This window comes from Coregonus clupeaformis, chromosome 6, assembly GCF_020615455.1.
Source record: "Coregonus clupeaformis isolate EN_2021a chromosome 6, ASM2061545v1, whole genome shotgun sequence".
Classification (NCBI taxonomy): domain Eukaryota; kingdom Metazoa; phylum Chordata; class Actinopteri; order Salmoniformes; family Salmonidae; genus Coregonus; species Coregonus clupeaformis.
In genome coordinates this window covers 50623828-50645860 of record NC_059197.1, presented here as the reverse complement: position 1 = coordinate 50645860, position 22033 = coordinate 50623828, and the positions used below count along the sequence as shown (strand labels likewise).

The 22033-nt window shown below is 41.6% G+C and overlaps 1 protein-coding gene across 4 annotated transcripts in view; it reads right to left on the bottom strand.

Annotated features, from left to right (window-relative positions):
- The window catches only part of LOC121532338 (transcriptional enhancer factor TEF-1), an 89308-nt gene extending 67474 nt beyond the window's left edge, over positions 1-21834 (bottom strand). For all 4 annotated transcript variants that reach the window (XM_041838245.2, XM_041838247.2, XM_041838246.2 and 1 more), the window contains exons 1-2: positions 21676-21834; positions 21158-21262 (exon numbers count right to left, since the gene is read on the bottom strand). The gene's annotated coding sequence lies outside the window, so the exon portion shown is untranslated. The remainder of the gene's footprint in view (positions 1-21157; positions 21263-21675) is intronic.
- Positions 21835-22033: the final 199 nt, after the last annotated feature.

Genomic DNA, 22033 nt, shown 5'->3' with positions numbered 1-22033 from the left:
AAGGAAAGAAATAGCACAAATTAACTTTTAACAAGGCACACCTGTTAATTGAAATGCATTCCAGGTGACTACCCCATGAAGCTGGTTGAGAGAATGCCAAGAGTGTGCAAAGCTGTCATCAAGGCAAAGGGTGGCTACTTTGAAGAATCTCAAATATAAAATATATTTTGATTTGTTTAACACTTTTTTGGTTACTACATGATTCCATGTGTTATTTCATAGTTTTGATGTCTTCACAATTTTCTACAATGTAGAAAATAGTAAAAATAAAGAAAAACCCTGGAATGAGTGTGTCCAAACTTTTGACTGGTACTGTACAACTTCAAATTAAACAAAATAGTTTGCACTCATGACTACTGGTTTCAATTACATTTTTAGCCAATTTACAAGCAAATACTTTATTAATTTGTTACAAATCAACTTGCAAGGTTGTTAGCCAACTAGCCTGCTAACGTTAGCCCTACTTGCCTGCTAATGTTACGTTAGCACTGAATGAGTCAGCCAATTGCTAGCTTACAGCTACATTGAAGTAAACCAAAGTTTTGGAAATACATAACGCCATCTAACCAAATATCAAAGAATGCTAGCTATATGCCGTTATCTTAGCCAGCCAGCTAACGTTAGCTATTTAGACAACTAGCTATTAGCCTAGCCAACCACCACGGTTATGGTCGCAAGCTAGAGCCCAACTACTGGAGTCCAGCTAGAACACAACTAACACAAAACCGCAGATCAAAAGGAAAGAGAGAGCAGAGACAGATTAATGGCTGGGACCCATCCGATGGTAAAACTTTTAAAATAGTGCAGGCTGAGTTAGCTACCAAAGCGAGGGGGAGACGGGCGCTTCACCGGGCCGAGGGAGAGTCAGGGAAATCCAATAGCTATATAGCAAGAACAATCCCAAATAGTTTTGATTCCGTATGTCAGTCAGCTAGCACTAAGCCAAGGTGGAAAAAGTTACAAAACTCCCGTAGCCTACTTCACAGAGAACATGCCGAAAAGTTGACAAAACAAAAAGGAGAACAGACGAGGTACTACACATTTAGAGCAAGCAGGTTTGAAGGTACCAGAGCCTGCCGTGCTAACGGGTTCCCACTAGATAACACAGCCACAAAGTATGTGCGGCGCATGAGGTGCGGCTAACCTTAGCCAGCTTGAGCTAGTATATGAACTCGGTAGCACAGAGTAGATCCTCCATATGACGTTGAGAAATAGTGCATTGTGGGTAGTTTAGAAGGTATCCAGAAATAAGTTAATACATATTTAATAACCCAAAAACATAACTATGTTTGTACTTCTAGGTAACCAGATTGTGACTAAAACAAAGTTACTACGTTTTTGACCACACTGGTGAGTAAAAACTCATGCTTCCTACCCACAAGTCCTTCCTTTCTTTCAACGTCATCATCGTTATGCCATTATTATGTGTGTACCCACATGTTATTCTCAACAATGGAGTCATTATATTTAGCTATATTAAATTATGGCCAGGACCTAGTGTATGATGAATTAACTTCTTAGATCAGCCAAATTATGCCCATACTCCACCTATTCTTTGATACATTGGGGTTAACTCCCTCATATCAAGAAAACACATAAGACACTGTGGAAAGGTGAAGAAAAACAATTAGCTAGTGATGGACTATGGTGTTACTTAGCTAGAGCCAATTGTCTGCTTTTCGTCTTACAGACGAACGTTGCTGGCTAACAAGTAATTAGCTAGCTAGCTAACTTTAGCAAGTAGATTCCACTCAACTCAAGGTATAGCATAGCCATTTAATTTCCTTCCCAATTACTTTTTTTATGTATCAAGTTGAAGCTGGGTTTCCCAAGTTGTTCGGTGCTTACTGTTCAAGCCGGCTAGCAAGCTAAACAGACGGCTCTGAAGCGCATCGGTTTGAAGTCATGCACCCAAGACTCAACCAATCACACGACAACACTGGACTGGCCAAGGGCAAGCATTTGTTAGTTTGTCCATCACTCCAGTGAAAGTGACCAGTCTAACGTTTCTAGACATGTACCTGCCTCTAAGCCCGCCTCCCACCAGCCTGAAATCCAAATCGAGAAAACCACAGCCACAAAACCAAAATAAAAATTAAAGAGAACACAAATTTGCTTTTAAATTGGTCTTAAATTAAGGTTAGGCATAAGGTTAGTGTGGTTAGGGTTAAGGTTAAGGTTAACTTTAAAATCACATTTTAAGAAGATAAATTGTAGAAATAGGTGGGGTTTATGATTTTGTGGCAACTAGTGACGACCAGAAAAAAGATAAATTTAAACCCAAAAGGTGTCAAGACATAGGAGAGATCTACTTGAGAAATTGAGAGTGAAAGCTTGACAAAGACAATTTGATGCTTTTTACACATTTTAACCATGTTTCTTTGCTTAGGTTCTATATATATTTTTTTTTTTTATCTGCGGCAATGATGTTCTGCTCGCCCAAATGCACACTTGCAAGCTCTAAAGTTTGGCCTGTCCATTCGTGGGACACATCCTCTGCTCTCTTGACCAAATTGCTGCACTCTTGACTGGTCTGTGTGCTCGCGGCACTCATCCTGGACTTTAGAGGCTGATTTGACACGATATAGGTTCTGCAGTTTCGAAGTTGCTGATCCTTGCCAAACATCTCTTAAAAATGACCCCTTGAGCACTATTTCAAAATACAACTTTTAGCAGAAATACGGAATGTGAAAACCATATGCACTGGTGACATTCAAAGCACATAGATTTAAACTCAAAATGTGCCATTCTGTTATTTTTGTAATTCATTAGAGTTACAGTGCCTTCAGAAAGTATTCACAACCCTTGAGTTTTTCCACATTTTGTTGTGTTACAGCTTGAATTGATTTGTCACTGGCCTGCACACAATACCCCATAAAGTGGAATTATGTAAAAAAATAAAAACATTTATTAAAAATGAAAAGCTGAAATGTCTTGAGTCAATAAGTATTGAACCCCTTTGTTATGGCAAGCCTAAATAAGTTCAGGACTAAAAATTTGCTTAACAAGACATAATAAGTTGCATGGACTCTGTGTGCAATAAAAGGTGTTTAACACGATTTTTGAATGACTACCTCATCTCTGTACCCCACACATACAATTATCTGTAAGGTCCCTCAGTCGAGCAGTGAATTTCAAACACAGATTCTACCACAAAGACCTGGGAGGTTTTCCAATGCCTCGCAAAAGGCACCTATTGGTAGATGGGATTATTTAATTTTTTTAAGCAGACACTGAATATCCCTTTGATCATGGTGAAGTTATTAATTACACTTTGGATGGCGTATCAATACACCCAGTCACTACAAAGACACAGGTGTCCTTCCTAACTCAGTTGCTGGAGAGGAAGGAAACCGCTCAGGGATTTCACCATGAGGCCAATGGTGACATTAAAACAGTTTTGAAAAAAGTTAAGAGTTTAATGGCTGTGATAGGAGAAAACTGAGGATGGCTCAACAACATTGTAGTTACTCCACAATACTAACCTAATTGACAGAGTGAAAAGAAGGAAGCCTGTACAGAATAAAAAAATATCCTGAACATACATCCTTGTTTGCACCAAGGCACTAAAGCAATACTGCAAAACATTTGGCAAAGAAATTCACTTTTTGTCCTGAATACAAAGTGTTATGTTTGGGGCAAATCCATACAACACATTACTGAGTACCACTTCCCATATTTTCAAGCATAGTGGTGGCTGCATCATGTTATGGGTATATGCTTGTAATTGTTAAGGACTGGGGATTTTTTCAGGATAAAAAAGAAACAGAATGGAGCTAAGTACAGGCAAAATCTGGTACAGTCTGCTTTCCACCAGACACTGGGAGATTCATTCACCTTTCAGCAGGAATATAACCTAAAACAAGGCCAAATCTACACTGGCGTTGCTTACCAAGAAGACAGTGAATGTTCCTGCTTGAAAATCTATGACAAGACATGAAAATGGTTGTCTAGCAATGATCAACAACCAATATGATAAAGCTTGAAGAATTTTGAACAGAATAATGGGCAAATGTTGCACAATCCAGGTGTGGAAAGCTCTTAGAGACTTACCCAGAAAGACTTACAGCTGTAATCGCTGCCAAAGGTGATTCTAACATGTATTGACTCAGGGGGTGAATTCTTATCTAATCAAGATATATTAGTGTTATATATATTTTTTTTTAAATGTTAGAATTTCTTTCACTTTGACATGAGTATTTTGTATTGATCTCCCGAGTGGCTCAGTGGTCTAAGGCACTGCATTGCAGTGCTAGCTGTGCCACTAGAGATCCTGGTTTGAATCCAGGCTCTGTCGTAGCCGGCCGCGACCGGGAGACCCATGGGGCGGCGCACAATTGGCCCAGGGTAGGGGAGGGAATGGCCGGCAGGGATGTAGCTTAGTTGGTAAAGCATGGCGTTTGCAACGCCAGGGTTGTGGGTTCGATTCCCATGGGGGGCCAGTATGAAAAAAAAAAAAAAATAATAATGTCTGCACTCACTAACTGTAAGTCGCTCTGGATAAGAGTGTCTGCTAAATGACAAAAATTTAAATGTATTGACAAAACTTACAATGAAATCCATTTTAATCCCACTTTGTAACAATAATATGTGGAAAAAGTGGGGTGAATACTTTTTGAAGGCACTGTAGATATGACGATGAAGTGCTAAGTATCCTCCTATATGCTGATGACACTATTTTGATGGCAGAAACTGAACAAGAATTTTCAGGCCTATCAATAGTCTAATCCAGACATATTTAAAAGTCCTGCCCCCTTTTTTCTGTGCGCTATCAGGATCACGTCGGACTGATCAAAATTGCTAGTTGGGTCATTGGACGGGGGCATTCCAGCTGAGTTGGGTCTGGGGGTGTCTGGAGGTATTGTGGTACTGCTGGGTTTCATATAAAGCACAACTCCTATTCTTCTTCAGACAGCTATATCGCTGAGTCAAAGCCCTCTATTAGGCTTCATCTTCCTGGGGCGTCACTCGCTCTCCCTCAACAATAGGGCTTTATAAACAGGGGTGCACATAACTGGTACGCAGGTACGCAAGCGCGACAAAAATCAGGAATGCGTAATGCCACTTGTGTTACTACGCGCCTTTGCGTACTTGACCGATCTTCTCATCTAACCTTACACATGACATGTTGCTTGTTAACTACTGTCAGGGATGTCCAAAAAGCAACAGACATTAAGCAGCTTCTTTGGCGTTTTGCCACCTACAAAGAAACGCCATCTGGAGCCAGAGCGGAAGAAAATACTTTTTTCGGAAAAGAGGCTCCAAGATGTGCAGTGGCTTGAAGCTAACGATGAGCGCACTGAAATGTGGTGCAAGATTTGCCGCTGAAATCCACATCTAGCAGACAAAACAGGTGCATTTTATAAAGGCTCAAAGAATTTCAACCATCCTTTATTTGACAAACATGAAAAGAGCAAGGAGCACACGAATGTGGCGCAAGCCATTGCTAAGCTAGCGGAGAAGAAATGTCCAGTCGCCCACTTGCCAGATGGCGAGACAAGCTGAATGAAGAACAGCGGCAAGCTCTGTTTAATATTTTTCTCCTCGCCTTCCATAAAGCTAAACACGCACGTCCCATGTCTTCCTATTGTGAGGATGTTCCTTTACTGAAGCGGCTAGGAGTAAATGTCGGAAGTGCATATCATTCACGTGAAGGGGGCACAAGGATCATGCAGAGCATCGCTCACACCATCAGCGGGGAGTTACGAGCCAAGTTGCAGTCTGCTGAATTTTGGGGGCTGCTTTTTGATGGATCTGAGGACATCACAAAAACTGAGCAGGAAATCGTTTACATTGTGTCTGTGTCCAGCAACGGAGAGTTTACTTCGGACTTTATTGGACTGATTGAATTGGGTGCTGACCGAACCGCGCAGGCTATAACAGACGGACTTGTGAGACTTTTCCAGGACACAGACTTGGATGACTGGACAACAAAGTTGGTCGCTGTGTGCACAGACGGGGCTGCTGTCAACGTAGGTATCTACAATGGCGTTGTGCCAAAACTCCGGCAACTTGCTGTGGTTGGAGACTCCCTTGTGCACATTCTGTGCACCGCACACACACTGGAGAATTGCGCGAAATCAGCTGATCGCAACGTTCCTTACTGTGAGACATTTAATCGCTCTGTGGTCAAGCTGCTGCAGTTTTATTTACAAAAAGGTGGAGCAAAAAAAACTGCTGCACCAGTGGCGGTTCTAGACAAATTTTACTAGGGGGGCCAAGGAGGGGCCAGTGTTTAATCAGGGGGGCACACATAAAAAAACTGGCAACACATGATATTCAAAGATTATAAACTTTATTTTACTTTAAAATCATATGACATTTATTATAACACGTATTTTGTACAAGAGTGCAGATGCAAGAGAGATAGTGCCATAAAAATGAAAAAATAAATAAATAAAATGTTTTTAAAAAGTACAGGGTACAAATACAGGGTTCATATTCAATGTGAACAAAACTCCAGGATACAACAAAGGGTACAACAATGTGCCATTTCCTATTTATGGAAGCCCCACTACTGTGGACAGTTGATTCCACATTTTGTTTTAAGAAAGAAAACTTTCTGAGTGATTTATAAACAAAACACACTACCCTGTATCCATTTAGGTAAAATAAACCAAATCAGAAAAGAAATTCAATTCAAAGAGGCTTTACTAGCATGACCATATTGACATACAGTATTGCTAAAGCACATAAACAGGAAAACGTGTTACACATTAACATCCAGTAGTCCAATAGGATGCAGACAATAAACATTAAGTTAACATTCGTTTAAAAGCAACAATCATGTCAACACAATGTAGCAATATGAACAACACTGATGGATATCAGCAACAACATGAAAACAAGAATATTACAGGTGTCTGTGTGTGTGTGTGTGTGTGTGTGTCTGTGTCTTTGTGTACTTCACTGTCAGTTGATGAGCAGGTGTACAAAAAAAGGCTTTACAACATATATGGGCAAGTCCATTTAGGACAGCACATTTCCACCATAGTTCACATTAGGAAAAAATGACAGCATGAATGCTCACTAAACAAACATATACTACATATACCTTTTTATTAGGGGTGTAACGATTCGTTTTAACAACGATTCGATTTGTATCACGATTCGTGGTTGTCGATACGATTCAAGGACGATATTGGTTCATTTAGAACGATACGATCCGAAACGATTCAGTGACTTGAAATCGATTCAGTAACCTTTTAGCCAAAAATTCAACCAGTGTGACTGAAATAAATACCTGGTAACCAGTTGCATTTTAATGGCTGGCAATAGTCTTGATATTTTTAACAGTGTTTCATGACTCCATGCAGACCATCTGGTATTATGAAACTTACCAAAAGTCTCACAAGTCCGTCTGTTATGGCCTGTGCGGTTCGGTCAGCACCCAATTCAATCAGTCCAATAAAGTCCGAAGTAAACTCTCCGTTGCTGGACACAGACACAATGTAAACTATTTCCTGCTCAGTTTTTGTGATGTCCTCAGATCCATCAAAAAGCATTCAGTAAAGGAACATCCTCAGAATAGGAAGACATGGGACGTGCGTGTTTAGCTTTATGGAAAGAGAAAAATATTAAACAGAGCTTGCCGCTGTTCTTCATTCAGCTTGTCTCGGCGACTGGACATTTATTCTCGGCTCGCTTTTTAGCAATGGCTTGCGCCACATTCGTGTGCTCCTTGCTCTTTTCATGTTTGTCAAATAAAGGATGGTTGAAATTCTTTGAGCCTTTATAAAATGCACCTGTTTTGTCTGCTAGATGTGGATTTGAGCGGCAAATCTTGCACCACATTTCAGTGCGCTCATCGTTAGCTTCAAGCCACTTTTCCGAAAAAAGTATTTTCTTCGGCTCTGGCTCCAGTTGGCGTTTCTTTGTAGGTGGCGAAACGCCAAAGAATCTGCTTAATGTCTGTTGCTTTTTGGACATCCCTGACAGTAGTTGACAAGCAACATGTCATGTGTAAGGTTAGATGAGAAGATCGGTCAAGTACGCAAAGGCGCGTAGTAACACAAGTGGCATTACGCATTCCTGATTTTTGTCGCGCTTGCGTATCTGCGTACCAGTTATGTGCACCCCTGCATATAAAGTCTGACGTGCTTAAATCCAATGGGTTATTTCCTAGTATCGATACAATCGATTTATTACATTTTAAAACGATGTTAGATCGATATATGTTGTCCAAAAGGCCAACTCGCCAAGCACAGATCGATGTAGTTGGATCATATGAATATAAATCGATACATCGATGTAGTAGATGGATCGTTACACCCCTACTTTTTATAAAAAAAAAATTTCAGTAATGTTTTAAGAGTGAAAGGGAAGTAAGCAATCGCTCATCATAGGATCATACATATTTCAGTTACAATATTAGTTACAATATTAGTGTTAGTTAGATCATCATGTCAAAGCTGGACCTGCAAAGTCTGAACGACACAAGTGTGCAATGATTGGAGTGATTTTGTTTCTTTTTTTTCTTGCTTTGCTTGTTTTCAAAAGGAAAAATCATAGTTGGTAAAAAATAAAATAAACTTTCGTTGAAAGGTATCACACTGTATAATTTACAAATATCTAAAGAGGTTTAGTGGATGCCATAAAACATCTGTGGAGCTTGAAGATTTGTAGTACATAGATGTTTGGCAGAGATAATTCAAAAGAATAAAATCATAAACTCTATCTATCTATCGAGAGAGAGAGAGAGAGAGAGAGAGAAGTGTTTCCTTAGAGCAGTACATGCAGCAATCACTTAATGGAGTGATGTCATAATGGGCCACAAAACTTTGGGGATGTGGATGGAAAGTTACAGGCAGGAGAGGGGAACCAACAGAAGCAGGTCTTGAGACATGAGTTTGCCCCTTTTTTGAAAACCTCTTGAGAGAGGATTGGTGGGATATATATACATACATACAAACATACATACACTCTAGTAGTGTGTGGAACTACTGGTACTGTGAGGAAAAAAAGATAGATGATGTAAAATGAAAAATAATAAAACAAGGAGTCCTCACCCTCTTCTTCATCCTCCTCACCCTCTTCTTCATCCTCCTCACCCTCTGGAATTTCCCTCTCTTTGTCAGACCCCTCACTTTCATCACATGCTGGCTCTCCCTCTTCCTCAACTTTCTCAAAACCTCGATTTGTTTCTCTCACTTTTTTGTTTGCTGGGGCAAAAAATGACTTTATGTCCCCTTCCTCGTTTCATGATAACTATTAGAAGAAGAAAAAACGTAGGGGCATGCATTACATTTTGTTACCTAACCATCCCTCCCTACTTAACACTGGCAGATAACCTGTTGATTACTTTACTAAAAATGTATTTGTTATCGCGATGCAACAGCCAAGACGGATGAAGTTACGTGGTTAACATCACAACATTGTGTAGACCTAGCAAGGATAGCCTACTAGCCTACTTTTTGGGTGCGCCACTCTAATTTACCCGTGTAGAACGTTGCCGTGTAGAGCGTTGCATTAGTTCCGCTTTTGGCGCTCGCGTGTAAAATAGTTATAAATTCATAATTTTTTATTTGGTCAGCACGGGGGGGCCACAGGGGTGGCCAGGGACATTTCCAGGGAGGCACGGGCCTCCCCCGGCCTCCGTGTAAAACCGCCACTGTGCTGCACTGAATAAGCTATGTGAAGAAAATGGGATCTCCTTTGTGAAACTGGGTACGTTTCATAATATCAGATGGTCTGCATGGAGGCATGAAACACTGTTAAAAATATCAAGACTATTGCCAGCCATTAAAATGCAACTGGTTAAATCAAATCAAATCAAATTTTATTGGTCACATGCGCCGAATACAACAGGTGCAGACATTACAGTGAAATGCTTACTTACAGCCCTTAACCAACAGTGCATTTATTTTAAACAAAAAAGTAAGAATAAAACAACAACAAAAAAGTGTTGAGAAAAAAAAGAGCAGAAGTAAAATAAAGTGACAGTAGGGAGGCTATATATACAGTAAAATAAAGTGACAGTAGGGAGGCTATATATACACAGGGGGGTACCGTTGCATTGTCAATGTGCGGGGGCACCGGCTAGTTGAGGTAGTTGAGGTAATATGTACATGTGGGTAGAGTTAAAGTGACTATGCATAAATACTTAACAGAGTAGCAGCAGCGTAAAAAGGATGGGGTGGGGGGCAGTGCAAATAGTCCGGGTAGCCATGATTAGCTGTTCAGGAGTCTTATGGCTTGGGGGTAGAAGCTGTTGAGAAGTCTTTTGGACCTAGACTTGGCACTCCGGTACCGCTTGCCGTGCGGTAGCAGAGAGAACAGTCTATGACTAGGGTGGCTGGAGTCTTTGACAATTTTGAGGGCCTTCCTCTGACACCGCCTGGTATAGAGGTCCTGGATGGCAGGAAGCTTTGCCCCAGTGATGTACTGGGCCGTACGCACTACCCTCTGTTACGAGTGATAACAGTGACTTGCAGCATGTCTGCACAGAGCGTTTTCAGTGCTTTCTGTCAAACATGCTTGACATTTGCAACATTTTGAAGACCACATCCATTAGGTTTCAGAAGGAAAAGCTGACCATTGGAGAATGTAAGGATGAACTCATGGTGGCCATTGGACAGTTCACACTTCTGCTTGATGGTAAAAGCCACAGGGCACACACTGTTTCCAATGCTGATGCTGACAGACACACACTTACTCAGGGGGTTAATTGAAGAGTTTGAAATCAGATATGACTCCCTCAAGTCATGTGATCATTTCTTAGTATTTGATCCTTCAACATGGCCTCAGGAAATGCAAGACCTCCACTGTTTTGGAAACACAACAGTTTGCAGCATTCTCAAGAAATATGAGGCCCCCTTGCAACTTGACAAAGATACCACTGTGACAGAATGGATGCGCTTAAAGCAGGCAGGAAAACGCTTGGGAGCCTCTTCTGTGTATGACTTGGTCCAAATAGTAAATACAAGTAACCCAGATGCTTACTCCAACAAGGTGGTTAAGCGGTCTCTTACACTGCCTTTAGAAGTACAGATCTCGTCTGTCACGTGCTCGTCTCTCAGCCCTGATGCACATTCACCTGTCAAAGCAGACCACAGAGACATTTGACCCAAAGCCTGCTGTTGACCTGTGCTAATCGGAGGCTAAACCAAGGACAGGGAGGTGCATCTGCAGCATCTTCATCATCTACCATGCAGGAAGCTGAAGCAGAGGACAGTGGGGGCGACACTGAAGAGGACAGTGAGGAAGACTGCACTTATTAAGACCCCGCTACATATGGGGTGAGTACCAGACACCATCTGCTGGAACTCACCTGAGTAACTCACTGAAAATGTTATGTGCACCCCTGTTTATAAACACATTTTATTGAATAGGCGCTACCAGGAAAGACAGACCTGGAGGTTGGAGTAATATCAACATGATCCAAGAAGTGTGAACCTGCTGAGTGTTTGAGTATGAGCCTTCCTTGACACTCCGCAATTAGGAGCACATGGTTTCAAAGAGGGCTGTGAACCCTGTGTGTCCCTGGGCTAAACACTGATACAACCTCCGTTAGATTTACATTTACATTTTAGTCATTTAGCAGACGCTCTTATCCAGAGCAACTTACAGTTAGTGGATGCATACATGTCTTTTTATTTTAATTTTTCTGGCCCCCGTGGGAAACGAACCCACATCCCTGCCGGCCAAACCCTCCCCTACCTTGGACGACGCTGGACCAATTGTGCGCCGCCCATGGGTCTCCCGGTCGCGGCCGGCTGCGACAGAGCCTGGACTCGAACCAGGATCTCTAGTGGCACAGCTAGCACTGCGATGCAGTGCCTTAGACCACTGCGCCACTCGATAACCGACATGGTGCTCAGGACGCAACAAATAGGCCCTTTCAGCTCCACCTAATGAAATGTACAAACCCAATATATTCAAATAGTCAAAAGACACCTTTTATTTACTGAAAGAAGTGCAACCTAGAGTGATGGGGGCATCTTTTCTTTATAGAATACATCTGCCCTCTTGTAAAGTAAATGTCAAAAGAGCTTAGATATCCAATGATATAGTCTGATACCATATTCCTGTGTATCATAACTGTTGGTACTGAACCAACGTTGCAGTACAGTAAAGTAGTAGCATAGTGCCAAATGCAAAATACCATTGCAGGAGCCAACAATTGTCCTCAATGTATCTGCTATAATAAGGTATTTTTCTTTACTTGTGGTATAAGCAGTACATGCTGTCACTACTACTGTACTGTACTCAGTCCAGGGAAAGGAAGTAATTGGAGCCTGGATTTCCTGTTTAAGCACAGGCCAAGAACTCCGATGTTTGTTTTAGCTTCATACTCTGACTCATGTAATGACGGACGGGTAGCATATTGCTTTCATGACACATCGGTCGTGGGCTTTTAGCCTTACTAAAAAATTGATTAAATTAACTTTCCCCCTTATCAATCTACACACAATACCCCATAATGACAAAGTGAAAACAGGTTTTTATAAATGTTTGCAAATTTATTACAAATAAAAAACAGAAATAACTTATTTACATAAGTATTCAGACCCTTTGCTATGAGACTCGAAATTGAGCTCAGGTGCATCCTGTTTCCATTGATCATCCTTGAGATGTTTCTACAACTTGATTGGAGTCCACCTGTGGTCAATTCAATTGATTGGACATGATTTGGAAAGGCACACACCTGTCTATATAAGGTCCCACAGTTGACTGCTCAGGAAGGAGACGCGTTCTGTCTCCTAGAGATTAACATACTTTGGTGCGAAAAGTGCAAATCAATCCCAGAACAACAGCAAAGGACCTTGTGAAGATGCTGGAGGAAACAAGTACAAAAGCATCTATATCCGCAGTAAAACTAGTCCTATATCGACATAACCTGAAAGGCCGCTCAGCAAGGAAGAAGCCACTGCTCCAAAACCACCATAGAAAATCCAGACTACGGTTTGCAACTGCACATGGGGACAAAGATCATACTTTTTGGAGAAATGTCCTCTGGTCTGATGAAACAAAAATAGAACTGTTTGGCCATAATGACCATCGTTATGTTTGGAGGAAAAAGGGGGTTGCTTGCAAGCCGAAGAACACCATACCAACTGTGAAGCACAGGGGTGGCAGCATCATGCTGTGGGGGTGCTTTGCTGCAGGAGGGACTGGTGCACTTCACAAAATAGATGGCATCATGAGGAAGGAAAATTATGTGGATATATTGAAGCAACATCTCAAGACATCAGTCAGGAAGTTAAAGCTTGGTCGCAAATGGGTCTTCCAAATGGACAATGACCCCAAGCATACTTCCAAAGTTGTGGCAAAATGGCTTAAGGACAACAAAGTCAAGGTATTGAAGTGGCCATCACAAAGCCCTGACCTCAATCCTATAGAAAATGTGTGGGTAGAACTGAAACAGCGTGTGTGAGCAAGGAGGCCTACAAACCTAACTCAGTTACACCAGCGCTTTCAGGAGGAATGGGCCAAAATTCACCCAACTTATTGTGGGAAGCTTGTGGAAGGCTACCCGAAACATTTGACCCAAGTTAAACAATTTAAAGGCAATGCTACCGAATACTAATTGAGTGTATGTAAACTTCTGACCCACTGGGAATGTGATGAAAGAAATAAAAGCTGAAATAAAATCTCTCTACTATTATTCTGATATTTCACATTCTTAAAATAAAGTGGTGATTCTAACTGACCTAAAACAGGGAATTTGTACTAGGATTAAATGTCGGAAAATTGTGAAAAACTGAGTTTAAATGAATTTGGCTAAGGTGTATGTAAACTTCCGACTTCAACTGTACGTAAATGTGATATTTCAGTTTTTTCTAAAAACCTGTTTTTGCTTAGTCATTATGGGGTATTGTGTGTAGATTGATGAGCAAAAAAAAAACAATTCAATCCATTTTAGAATAAGGCTGTAACGTAACAAAATGTGGGAAAAGTCAAGGTGTCTGAATACACTGTAGATGGATTTTTGTTGTGAGGGCTGTTGATACTGATGAGAAGGGATAATGAAAGCACCCCCGTCTGTCCTTACCCTTCTAACCCTGTGGTTTTGTGTGTCCTAACTCTACAGTTACAGTGTTCTCAGGGTTGCTGGACAGGGCCAAAGTGCAGCCAGAAGAAGTTGGCAGGCAGAGGTTCCCTGCGGCTGCAGCTAGCGCTGGAGCAGATGCACAGCCATGACGTCACTGGCTGAGTGCCAGCTGTACATTTTTAGGTGGTATCTACCTTGTTGGGCTAAAAGTGCAGTGCATCAGACCTTGCTGAAACTCTCCCTTTGTGACACAGGGTTTACCTCAGGGCACGGAGGGAGGCCCGGGGAACAGTCAGGCAGAGTGGCCGGCCCTCCTGCAGTCAGGTCCCCGGAGGACACCCATTGTACCCCTGCTCTCCAAACAAAGCCTGCCCCCATGCCCCTGCCCCAGCACTGCGACACACAAGCCCAGCACACCACACATTATTGCTCTAACAAACCCGCTCCCAAATGTCATTAAATATGAATTCTTTCTTCTCTTTTACACTCCATTTACTTTCTGTTGAATTGGCTCTCCCTCCCAAAATACAGCCTTCCTCTGTGGCCGTCACACATTTTATTTCCTGTAAGTATCAGATAACAAGGCATCTTATCAGGCCAGAGAAATGAGACCTATTTCTCTCAGGCACTCCATCTCAGCATCCATTTTCACTACTCTGAGAATAAGACGGGGAAAGGACAGAGGTACCGAATGATACATCGTTAACACTGACACCTAATTTAGTTTCCATGTCTTCTAATAAATGTTTAAAATGGCCATTTAAGACTAAGTCTTTAGAATAGTAGAGGGATGCCCATTTGCAATCAGATGAAATCGTGAAAGATTCTTGTTTCACACAGCAGTGCATCATTCCCCCACTCATGAGGTGAATCACCTGTTGATTTCATAACATGGTGACGAGACCAATGGTCCTTAAAAGACATTTAGTTTTGGGGGATAAAGTCCAGGTATTTTACAAAGAATTAAGCCTGACTCCTTAATTACAGTACATTTACTGTTGAAGAAAAAGGACCTTTATAATAAAGCCATAATAACATTTGCGATGTGGCATAGGCAAGAGTTGAGCAGAGCCGTTTTTAGCAGGGTCCAGAAGAAAATGTGCCTTTAAAAAAAAAACATTTCATGCAATTCTACGTCATTTACATGATAGAACACATTAGCTGAATCTTTTTTAATACCACACAATTGACTGAAATGAGTGGCTACCAGACACATACAAACTGAGATCAATCTGGTCTTGAATTCAAACATTTACATTACATTTTAGTCATTTAGCAGACGCTCTTATCCAGAGCGACTTACAGTTAGTGAATGCATAAATGTTTTTTAATTTTAATTTATATTTATATACTGGCCCCCCGTGGGAAACGAACCCACATCCCTGCCGGCCAAACCCTCCCCTACCTTGGACGACGCTGGACCAATTGTGCACCGCCCATGGGTCTCCCGGTCGCGGCCGGCTGCGACAGAGCCTGGACTCGAACCAGGATCTCTAGTGGCACAGCCTTAGACCCTTAGACCACTGCGCCACTCGGGAGTATCCAAACAAAAAATAAATTCATTAGGGCCTAATCTATTTATTTCACACGACTGGGCAGGGGTGCAGCCATGGTTGGGCATAGGCCCACCCACTGGGGAGCCAGGCCCAGCCAATCAGAATGAGTTTTTCGCCACAAAAGGGCTTTATTACAGACAGAAATACAGCAAAATGCATAGGAAATGTAGTCATTGACAAGGTTAGAAATAATGATTTTTAATATAAATAATAATTGTGTCCTTCAAACTTTGCTTTCGTCAAAGAATCCTCCATTTGCAGCCTTGCAGACCTTTGGCATTCTAGTTGTCAATTTGTTGAGGTAATCTGAAGAGATTTCACGCTTCCTGAAGCACCTCCCACAAGTTGGATTGGCTTGATGGGCACTTCTTACGTACCATACGGTCAAGCTGCTCCCACAACAGCTCAATAGGGTTGAGATAGGTGTTGTAAGAGGAAATTGGCTCCAATGAAGCGCCGTCCACAGGGTATGGCATGGCGTTGCAAAATGGAGTGATAGCCTTCCTTCTTCAAGATCCCTTTTACCCTGTACAAATCTCCCACTTTACCACCACCAAAGCACCCCCAGACCGCCACATTGCCTCCACCATGCTTGACAGATGGCATCAAGCACTCCTCCTAGCATCTTTTCATTTGGTCTGCGTCTCACAAATGTTCTTCTTTGTGATCCGGACACCTCAAACTTCGATCAGTTTGTCAATAACACTTTTTCCCAATCTTCCTCTGTCCAGAATCTGTGTTCTTTTGCCCATCTTAATCTTTTCTTTTTATTGGCCAGTCTGAGATATGGCTTTTTCTTTGCAACTCTGTCTAGAAGGTCAGCATCCTGGAGTCGCCACTCTTCACTGTTGACATTGAGACTGGTGTTTTGCGGGTACTATTTAATGAAGCTGCCAGTTGAGGACCTGTGACGCATCTGTTTCTCAAACTAGACACTAATGTATTTGTCCTCTTGCTCAGTTGTGCACCGGGGCCTCCCACTCCTCTTTCTATTCTGGTTAGAGCCAGTTTGTGCTGTTCTGTGAAGGGAGTAGTACACAGCGTTGTACTAGATCTTCAGTTTTTTGGCAATTTCTCGCATGGAATAGCCTTCATTTCTCAGAACAAGAATAGACTGATGAGTTTCAGAAGAAAGTTATTTGTTTCTGGCCATTTTGATTCTGTAATCGAACCCACAATTGCTGATGCTCCAGATACTCAACTAGTCTCAAGAAGGCCAGTTGTATTGCTTCTTTAAATCAGCACAACAGTTTTCAGCTGTGCTAACATAATTGCAAAAGGGTTTTCTAATGATCAATTAGCCTTTTAAAATGATAAACTTGGATTAGCAAACACAACGTGCCATCGGAACACAGGACTGATGGTTGCTGATAATGGGCCTCTGTACGCCTATGTAGATATTCCATTAAAAATTAGCAGTTTCCAGCTACAATAGCCATTTACAACATTAACAATGTCTACACTGTATTTCTGATGAATTTTGTTATTTTAAATGGACAAAAAATTTGCTTTTCTTTCGAAAACAAGGACATTTCTAAGTGACCACAAACTTTTGAACGGTAGTGTACATGCACTCAAAAAAGTATGTAGACACCCCTTCAAATTAGTGGATTCTGCTATTTCAGCCACACCTGTTGCTGACAGGTGTATAAAATCGAGCACACAGTCATCCATAGACAAACATTGGCACTAGAATGGCCTTAATGAAGAGCTCAGTGACTTTCAACGTGGCACCGTCATAGGATTTTCAGCCCTGCTAGAGCTGCTCCGGTCAACTGTAAGTGCTGTTATTTTGAAGTGGAAACGTCTAGGAGCAACAACGGCTCAGCCGCGAAGTGGTAGGCCACACAAGCTCACAGAACGGGACTGCCGAGTGCTGAAGTGCGTAAAAATAGTCTGTCCTCGGTTGCAACACTCACTACCGAGTTCCAAACTGCCTCTGGAAGCAACGTCAGCACAAGAACTGTTCATCAGGAGCTTCATGAAATGGGTTACCATGGCAGAGCAGCCGCACACAAGCCTAAGATCACCATGCACAATTCCAAGCGGCGGCTGCAGTGGTGTAAAGCTCGCCACCATTGGAATCTTGAGCAGTGGAAACGCGTTCTCTGGAGTGATGAATCATGCTTCACCATCTGGCAGTCCGACGGACGAATCTGGGTTTGGCAGATGCCAGGAGAACACTACCTGCCCCAATGCATAGTGCCAACTGTAAAGTTTGGTGGAGGAGGAATAATAGTCTGGGCTGTTTGTCATGGTTCAGGCTCCTTAGTTCCAGTGAAGGGAAATCTTAACGCTACAGCATACAATTACATTCTAGACGATTCTGTGCTTCCAATTTTGTGACAACAGTTTGGGGAAGGCCCTTTCGCCATGACAATGCCCCCATGCACAAAGCGAGGTCCATACAGAAATGGTTTGTAGAGATCGGTGTGGGAGAACTTGACTGGCCTGCACAGAGCTCTGACCTCAACCCCATCGAACACCTTTGGGATGAATTGGAACGCTGACCGCGAAACAGGCCTAACCACCCAACATCAGTGCCCGACCTCACTAATGCACTTGTGACTGAATGGAAGAAAGTCCCCACAGTAATGTTCCAACCTCTAGTGGAAAGCCTTCCCAGAAGAGTGGAGGCTTTTATAGCAGCAAAAGGGGACCAACTCCATATTAATGCCCATGATTTTGGAACAAGATGTTAGATGAGCAGGTTTCCACACACACACACATATTGAATACATTAAGACCACCTGCTCTTTCCATGACAGACTGACCAGGTGAATCCAGGTGAAAGCTATGATCCCTTATTGATGTCACTTGTTAAATCCACTTCAAAATCAGTGTAGATGAAGGGGAGGATCCAGGTTAAAGAAGGACTTTTATACCTTCAGACAATTAAGACATGGATTGTGTGTGTGTGCCATTTGGGGGGGTATACTCAGTGTATATTATAGGCTACAGTAGGATACTAAATAAAACTTCCAGTGGCACACTGACTCACCTAATGATGAAGATTAAGCCATAGGCTACTACTCACGGTGATGGCTGATGCGCTCCTATTGGCAATAGCCTATCTCAAGATGAGCTACTTTGAAAAACAGCGCAGCTATTCACCAAAAATTGGGAATTGTTGATATTTTCTTTTATATTGGTTCAACAGACATATTGTTCTTCTTTTCAGTAGGCATTTGCTTACGGTACGTTTTTCCCGCGATTGTATTTTGAAATTTGCAAAAGGCAAACAGACAGGCCCAACCATAGAAATATAATCCATATATGGCAGTTCCCATTCAAGTCAGAACTGGCAGCCATTGCTAGTGTACCCATGAGTTTAATAGTCAAAGAGTAAGAGGTTCCCTTCTATGGATTACATGTCTATGGCCACTACTGCAAAAAGCTGTATATTTGGCACCGTGGGGCCTTCCCGACTGTAGGCAACCAACTGGTAACTGCCTAAATAAAGGAAACACTTGAATAAATGAGGGATACAAATAATATGTTATGGTGTGGGGTGCATTTTCCTTGCATGGTTTAGGTCCACTTGTAGAATCTATGCCAAGGAGCATTGAAGCTGTTCTGGCAGGTCTTGGTGGCCAAAAACCCTTTTAAGATACTATGTTGGTGTTTCCTGTATTTTGGTATTTACATTTTAGTCATTTAGCAGACACTCTTATCCAGAGCGACTTACAGTTAGTGAGTGCATACATGTTTTCATACTGGCCCCCCGTGGGAAACGAACCCACAACCCTGGCGTTGCAAGCGCCATGCTCTACCAACTGCGCTACAGGGGACTACTTGTATGTGCTTGTGATCAAATGTAATCCACTGTTATTTTTATTTTTTTTTAGAAACTATTGATCCTCTGTGGCAAAATTATGCTCTCTGGTGTATTTTGAACATTGAGAATGGGCTCCTGCTGTTGGATATTTTTTTAATATGTTTTGCCTCTTGGGCCCAGCCCTTGACACACAATTGACCAGTCACATTTATTTACTATGCAGTTTTTAAAAATTGTTTTATTAATCAGTTATCCAATCAAGGCAGGGCCCCCCCATTTACCAACGTGTACCCCCTACCTCCTCTCCTCCCCCCATCTGACGATTAGCAGAGCGGCAGCAGCAGGCTGTCTACACCTCATTGAGAGCGGACTCCTGAATCCTCCTGTGGTTGGCGGTCGCATAAAGAAGAAATTATATATACACATTACATATATAATATATACTGTATATATTTCCTTATGTCTTTTTTTGCTCCCTCTTGGGCTTCAGCCCCGGTAAGCCCCTGCATTTGCCGGCCCTGTTTCTAAGGCTGTGGAGACTTTCCGCTTTTCCCTGTACAACGACGCAATAACAAGGAGAAAATAGCTGGCGACTCAAATCAACCATATTGTAATGCCATTGATAAGCTAAATGAACAGATAGCACTGACTAGGCACACAGGAGCCATATGGTGCCTCAGCCACTCCCGCCTGTTGCTGGTATAACAATAGGCTGACAGTGAGGCAGCCAAACAAATAGTCGTTAGTCCCCATTTCCACTGCGCGGAGAGGTAAGTGCAAATGTCTGGATTTGCATTTTTTCCCCTCTACAGGTGCATGAAGTACTAAAACCAGATGTCAACGGACTGGAGAATAGGACAGTTTGCCCATGGTGATTCAACAGCTCCATCCACTCACAGCCTAAACACAGCAAAGACAATCAAATACCCCTTTTCCATTCCTTCCTCCCCTCGTCCATTGTTTCACACAGTCCTCTACTCCCAGAAGTAACTAGTAAGTTTTGCACCTGCCACCACTCCTCTGATTTCAAAAGAGGTTTGATCTTTGATGTCCCTCTTGGCTAGACAAAATATTTATTTCAAGCTTTATTTTAAAAATGTAATAACTAATATAAAAGTCTACTTTTCAGAAAGTGATAATCACATTAACTTTACTGACATCCCAATGGTCTGATTGAAAAACTGTTTCATAACACATAATCCAGGAAACAAATCAAGACCAGTAAACCTGAACACTTGACATTAGATTCAAGTCAGTATTTCACTAAAGATATCTCTGAATTATCTTAATGAGATTAGATGTTTCACATTGTGTCAAAATAAGTCTTAAAATGTAACATCAGAAAGCAGGCTATTAACATTTGATTAAGCATGATCAAAACAAACTTCTAATCCATGGGCTCATGGATTAATTGCAGGCATATTTTCTCTGATGAGAGAATGGTGATTAATGCAGTATTTAATTTAATCACAGCACTGATAAACCAAATTACAAAAAGATTTTCAGTTATAAGATGATGTTCAAGCATCTCGTTTCTTGCCCAGATTCATGAAATCACAGGAGGGTAAGGTGCAGTATTACACAAGTGAATCATTAACAAAGGCTGCTCTGTATAAAAACTCTCCTTCACACATAATACACCAGATAGTTAAAATAATGAAAACATGTTTATTTATATGGGAAATGTAAAACTAACTTTTAAGGGAAAGTCCTTCGGTGGTAAATATCATACCCAACAATAATTCCACACGCAATAAGTTACTGATACGGATACAATATATATATATCAACGAAATTGTATATTGAAGAATAAATGTGTGTGCTACTTACAGTTATCAAAGGGCCAAATGAAAACCCGAGGATGCAACAAGTCCTTCTGACTTGTATGCTTTGTTGCGCTGGGAAAGCAAAATATCCCTGACGGCAACTCCCTGCCTGTACGGGGAAAAACACAAACATAATAACTTAGACGCATGTAAAGTAAACGATATGTGTTCTACAATACTTGTAGGAGGATACACTGTTGGGCCGTGGCAACAGCCAACATTTTCTTCAGGAAAAATGTAAAAAATGTAAAAGATGTTCATGCAATGTCGGACGACGTCTATGGACAAAGTGAAAGGCACTGCTCTCCGACGTAGGCTCCAGCCAGCCAATATGGCACGCCGGCATAGTTTCTACAATTTATTTCACAAGTGACTTAATTGTATTAGATACATATTTGTGATATAGTATATTCAACCATCAATATTTATTTTCCAATTAAATCTGACTACTTTGATTTTCCAGTAGCCTACCATACAAACGCACCACAATAACTTTTAAGTAAAAAGTAGTAGCAAACTTACCTTAAACACCTCTATTATTGTTAATTGTAACAATTTTCGCTGTATTTCGGTTTTGCTGTAAGGGCTGAGATGTTTTTTTCAGAACTGCCAAGGATTTTTTTCTTCAGACCAGCCGGCTAAAGTGTGTAAAATTTACCGCGCATCTACAGAGATGCGAAGTATGCGCGGAATGAGAGCAGGAATGAAATGAACGCAAAGATGGAGTTTGCGGGGCGGGGCGCGTGTTGCGTCATCATAAACTCTGAAGTTACTGAGCCATACGGGTGGGAGGGACTGTACTTTTTTATTTTTACAAAACAACAGTACTGCACCCAAACTCCATTCAAAGAAACGATTAAAAAAAAATATATATATACTT